Here is a 6,720-nt window from a genome sequence, read left to right as displayed (position 1 = left end):
CTAATGTCTTTCCCCTCCAAACACACACTTGAACTCCTATTTTTTTTTTTTTTTGGTCACACTGATGGCTAACCTTCGGCCTACCAGAAGTTGTGGACTTCTTTTCCCATCATGCCAGGCTGTCTGTATTATATCATAAGATTACCTTTCTTTTTTTTGGGAGCTCTCCACTGCACCTTGACCTCCCTCCTAGTAGTGGACTGGTTAGAATAGGATATCACTTGTGTACATAACAACAGGAATACTGTTTTTTTGAAAAGGACACCTTTCTTGTAAGGCTTGTTTTATTTTAGACTTATTTTGTTTTTAAAGTAAAATTTCTAATACATATTTAATTCTAAAGACATATGCTTCCTTTCTATTATTCATTTATGAGGGACAAAGTGTTACGTAACCATTATATATGGTGAAAAGTCAGTGAAATAACATTCCCATGTTAATCTGTATAGTTTAATCTTATATTTCGAAATGATGATTAAATATTACTTTTTGAGTCTTCACTCCTCATTTCTTGAACTGTAGTTATACCCGTTGATACAAAATTGTCCAAGTGGGGGACAGACCAATGTTGGGCATATTTTCTACCAACTCACCCCCTATCTAAATTTGCCACACCATTTCATTTCAAGGCCGCACCTCTTCCAGCTTTAAGACCATCAAACTCTTTCACTGACAGACACTCCCTCACTGGTGCATATATGGACATACACTCACTGACAGATACAGTCATTGGCACATACACTGTTTACAAAACAATGATAAGGTGCGCTGTGTCTTTAAGACCCAAGTGATTCAAAAGTGCAACTTGTGCAAAATATTGTAATAAAGTGCAAAGTGTTAAAAGTGCACTGAAATGCGTAAATAAATATTATACATACATATGTCCTCTCGAATTATACATAAAAGAAAAGGAGAGACATAAAAACATAATAGTGTAAAATCGTTTTTAAAAATATATATAAATATTAAATGCCAGAAGGGTGCACTCACAAACATAGAGCAGAAAGAGCCTGCTCTAGCTTTAAACGCTTCTTGAGATATACGACTGCATGAACGGAGATACTTCAAAAGAATTTATTTGCCCAGCACAGCATAGAATAGTCACCTTCCTTCACATCCAATTTTCAAATACACACAAAGTCCGGTAAAAGTGCAGCTTCAGGGTGTCGACTGTCCCTTTGTATTGATCGCCGCTGTGGTTACCGTCTGTGTACGAAAAAACTACCGGGAGGAGGGACTTCCTTGTATGCGTGACGTAAGGTGCGTAGCTTTGCGTGATGACGCGTTTCGCCGTATTCACGGCTTCATCAGATCTGCCCATGCAAGTCTTGTTCGTTGTTTTATACCCATCTTAATGGGTAAACATAGGTGATTGGCAATCAAAGTCCTTTACCTTAGCGTTGGTGTCAATTAAATACATATTACAAAAAACAAATATACTTTATTATGAGAACTTTCTTAATTAGAAAAATAACTTTATATTGCTATACTTGTTTAAAAAAATCATAGATATTACTTAAAAAACTTATGAAAAAATGTATAAAAAATATATTATTATAAATCACATGATTTCCAAGGAATATATTCCGATAGACATATTTAAAGAGACATTTTTTTTTTTTTTTTAAAAAGGCATTTTTGAAAAATACATTTAAAGAGACATACTTCAGAATATACAATACACAAAAACCGGCACATAGCCTAAACTACGTGTTCACAGTTAATACATGTTATAAAAAGAAGAAAAAAAAATATTTTTCTAAAAATAGGAAATATCTCTAAAATAGAGGAAAAGGAAAGAAAAGAAAAAAATTTCTTTAAAAATGAGGAGAAAAAATATTATTGGGAGAAAAAAGAGGGAAGATAATATGTTTAAAACAAACATTAAATGGATACCTTATTCTAAAATTAACTTAAAAAGTTAAACAGATCAAATTCTATGTTGAGTCCCCTAGGTTCTAACGTTTTTAATCTGTGGACCCATTGCATTTCTTTTTTGCCTATATCAATAATATGATTTCCCCCTCTCCATGATTTTTTTACTACCTCTATTCCTAGGAATACCAACCCTCTAGGGTCTTTATTATGACATTTCTTAAAATGTGCCGAAACGCTATGATTATCATAGCCCTTAATAATGTTATTTACGTGCTCATATATTCTTTTATGTAGTGGGCGAATTGTCCGCCCCACATACTGTAGTCCACATGGGCATATTATTAAATAAATGACATTCTTACTAAAACACGTAATAAAATCTTTGATATAAAATTCAGTATCTTTCGTATTATTTTTAAATTTACTGATCCCCTTTAAAGTGGCATTTTTACTACACCTGCATCCTGCACATTTATTACAGGAATAAAACCCTTTTTTATTGTCTAAAAACGTCTTGGGAATTTCCTTTCTAGGATGATTAAAAGTGAGAATTCGTTTAAAATTCGGAGCTCCTCTAAACGTAATAAAGGGTTTTTCGGGGATAATTTTACTGAGTTCATTATCTTTCTTTAAAATATGCCAATGTTTATTCACTATTGATTTCATTTTATTGCACTCTTGATTAAAATCAAAAACCAAGGGTAATATGATTTCTCTTTCTTTATTTGGATTTCTTATTTCTTCCTGGTTACTCACTAATTGGTTAGATTCTAAACTTACTATTTCATTATATGCTTTTTCCAGAATTTGTTGGGGATACCTCTTTTGCTTAAATCTATCCATAATTATCATGGCTTGTTCCTCGAATTTATCTTTATCGGTACAGTTCCTCCTAATCCTCTGCAGTTGGCCTTTGGGGATATTGTTAAGCCAAGGAGTATAGTGGCCACTGTTGTATAAAACATAATTGTTAGAATCCACCTTCTTAAAAAAGTTTTTTGTCTTTATCTCCTCATTCTCTATATATATTTCTAAATCTAAATAATTAATATTTGTCTTACTAAAAACACTAGTCAAACTAATACCCCAGTTATTAATATTAAGTTTTTCTAAAAATTCTTTAAGAGCTTCTTCATGTCCATCCCATATAAAAATTAAATCATCTATATATCTATAATATAGGACCAGGTTTGCCCCCCATTCCGGGCTCTCATACACATGTTTTTCTTCCCAGCCGGCCATGTATAAATTCGCATAACTTGGGGCAAACCTGGTCCCCATAGCCGTTCCTTGGCACTGTAAGTAAAAATGAGAATTAAATAAAAAATAATTATTGTGTAAAATCCAATTAATACTCTTAATTAAAAAATCAACATGTTCATTTGAAAATTTATTAGATCTATTTAGGGAATCTTCTATTACTTGACAGCCTTGTGCATGGGGAATGGAGGTATATAACGAAGATACATCACAAGTTACCAATATATATGTACTCTTCCATTTAACATTTTTTTAAAAATTGATAATATCTAATGTATCCTTTAGGTACGAAGGCACCATCTTAACTAAATCCTGCAGCCATGTGTCTACATATTTCGAAAGATTGGCGGAAATGGAATGTATCCCCGAAACAATGGGTCTTCCAGGGGGGTTCATTTTATCCTTATGGACCTTGGGTAGGGTATAGAAGACTGGCATTCTGGGGAAATCATTATGTAAAAATTTGTATTCGTCCTCATTCAGAATGCCGTCCTCTCTTCCCCTATCCAACAATTCATACAAGGATTTTTTTATTTCCTCTATAGGATCTTTTTCTAAGACTTTATAGACATTTTGATCTTGGAGTTGTCTATAACATTCTTTTATATACATCTCTGAATCTTGTACCACTATACTTCCTCCCTTGTCCGCGGGCTTTATGATAATTGTTTTGTTACTTCTTAATTGCTGTAATGCCTCTCTTTCCTCTTTGTTTAGATTATTCCTCCTATTTTTGATCTTTTTTTCTAATTTCTCAAAATCTTCTGTTACTGATTTTTCAAAGATATCAATAGCACTAGTCCTATAATTTCTGGGGTACATACACTGTTTAACCAACACACACACACTGACAGACATGCATACTCATGGACAGACAGACATGCACACTCTGTGTCAGACACATACACTCATTCACTGACAGATGTATACATTTACAGACTGATACACACACACACAAACACACTCTCACTGACCGACACACATACACACTCCGTGACAGACAAACACACTGATACACTCACAATTTTTTTTTCATTATTATTTTTCATATTAATCCACCCAGCCTCTCTACCTTTGGGAGTGCCAGAATGGGTTTTCTACTTCCCTGGGGTTCAGTGGGGATAATTTCAATGCTGGCCTGAAAGGTGAGCAGTCCATGCGGACTGCAAGGGAGCTCTGATCTTGGTGCTCTGCTCACTCGCGTGCCTCTTAGTGATGCTGGGGCCGGAGTGACGTCATGCCCAGGCATCACTAAGAGATGCGTGAGCGAGCAGAGCAGGAAGAGTTCAAAGGACTGTGCTCCCTTGCTGCCTGTCTGAGCAGATGCCAGCCTTGTCAGCCTCATACAGCGCTGCCTGCACATTTATCCACATTTTCAGGATAGTTGCGTGTCTTAATTATAATTATTTAGCCTGACATGTTGTCAAAAAATAAGGATTTAAACTAGCCAATGATTAAACCATCCAGTTCAGACTTATTTCATGCCATCATTGTAAATACTCTTTTATATACACAGGGGGAAAAAAAAACATATGGATCTAAAAAATGTTTCGTTCCCAAACTTTTTAGGTTCAAGGCGCCCTTAATATTTCAGTATTTTTCCAAGGCACCCCATGTGAAAATTTCTAGGTTGTATATCTTTACAATGTAATGTACAGTGTTGGTGTTTGAATGTGTGCTTGTATATAGTTATTGTGTTTTAATACAGGCGTGTGTATGTAATGTTTGATTGCAGGGGTGTGTCTGAATGTAATGTTCACTTTTAAATGTGAATGTACATTTGTGTGAAGTATTTGTGTTTTAGTGTTTGTATATATATATATATATATATATTTTTTTATTAGTTTGAATGCAGGGGTGTGTTTGTATATATTTGTGTTAGATTGCAGGAGTGTGCTTGTATGTTGTGCTGGTGTTTGATTGCTTGGATGTATGCACATACATATATACATACATACACAGATATTCATGCACATTAACACACAGATGCATATCAATATTTATTTATTATTGCTATTTATAAAGTGCTAACAGATACCGCAGCGCTGTACAATTAGTGGAGAGACAAATACAGACAAATACAAGAGGTAAGAGAGCCCTTCCCGTAAGCTGATATCTAGCCATTGGAGCCCTTTTATACAAAGTGCTTTTGGCTAGATGGCCTGTGAGCTTACAATTTAAAGGATACCATGGGGATTTGAGACAAGAGGTAGCAGGGGAAGTTTGGAGGTGATGGCTGAACGAGTAAACACATAGATACACACCGACACATAAACACACTGTACACACACATAGATACACACATGCACCCTGACACATGCAAACATTGATACATGCCCACACCATGACAGATACAGACATAACACACACCCTGACACACAGATGGACATACACAGTTGTGTGCGTGCACACTGACATATATACACACAAACAGATGCACACACAGACACTAAAACAAATTCACACACATACACAAATTCAATGATTTTTATATATATATATATATACATATATATATATATATAATCTCCAGCCACCCTCCTGTTAGCTTACCTCATGTGCCACGAGGGTGGCTTGGAGTCCTGCTGCTGTAGGAATGAGGGGTCGTTAGCTCTGCATGCTATAAACATAGCACTGGGGAAATATTCTGCGGCACCCTGACACAGTTTGATTACCGCTGATCTATATAATTATTATATGCTTGTATAGAAGGGATATTTATAAATGAAGAAGGTCCTGCTTGAAACAGCTATGTGGATTTGAGGTAGGTGGATATAATTGGGTCACTTACTGCCGAGATATTCTATATAGATAGATTGTATAATTATATTGCTCTTACAGGAGAAGTTCCAAGTGCTCCTGATTTGCTAATAAAATACATATGTATTATTATTTATAAAGCACCAATAAATTCTGCAGTGCTGTACAATAGGTGGACTACCAGACGTATTTGTAACCAGATGAGTTGGACGCACAGTAACAGAGGGGGTTAAGGGCTCTACACAAATGAGCTTGCATGCTAGAGGGAGTGGGGTAAAGTGACACGTAAGGGTAGAAAGGTAAAGGTTGCTAGAATAGTATTCAGTGCTTGGTGTGTTTTTTTGTTTTCTTATTTGATGCATCCTGAAATAGATATAAACTGTAATGTTCAAAGTCAATAAAAACACCGGAAAAGGGGTATAGCGTTTGAAAATAACTCTACATCAATGGTTGTCATGGCTGAGGAGCTCTGTGATTTATGTCTTTACATACCTCCCAACATCTCAAATGAACAGAGGGACACTTTCATTTGTTATGAGAAATTTCATGTGGCCTGCTAATAACAATTTATGCAACTGAAATGTAATTTACAACAAGAACGTGTCTTATTATTTTTTATTTTTTTAATGCCAACTAATTCCGTAGTGCTGTACAATATTTGGAGCTTACATTCTAGAATTTAGAGGAATTTACACAGACTGAATTCTAAACGCATTTATTGTAGTTTAAAGACACATTACTGGGAGTATTATTGCTGGAACCATGTTATACACTCAGACACACCAACATTAACCCCTTAACGCCGTTACGGCATTCTATGCC

This window comes from Pelobates fuscus, chromosome 10 (genome assembly GCF_036172605.1).
Source record: "Pelobates fuscus isolate aPelFus1 chromosome 10, aPelFus1.pri, whole genome shotgun sequence".
NCBI classification, from domain to species: Eukaryota; Metazoa; Chordata; class Amphibia; order Anura; family Pelobatidae; genus Pelobates; species Pelobates fuscus.
The sequence above is the reverse complement of the archived record's forward strand: the minus strand, read 5'-3'. Positions refer to the sequence as shown.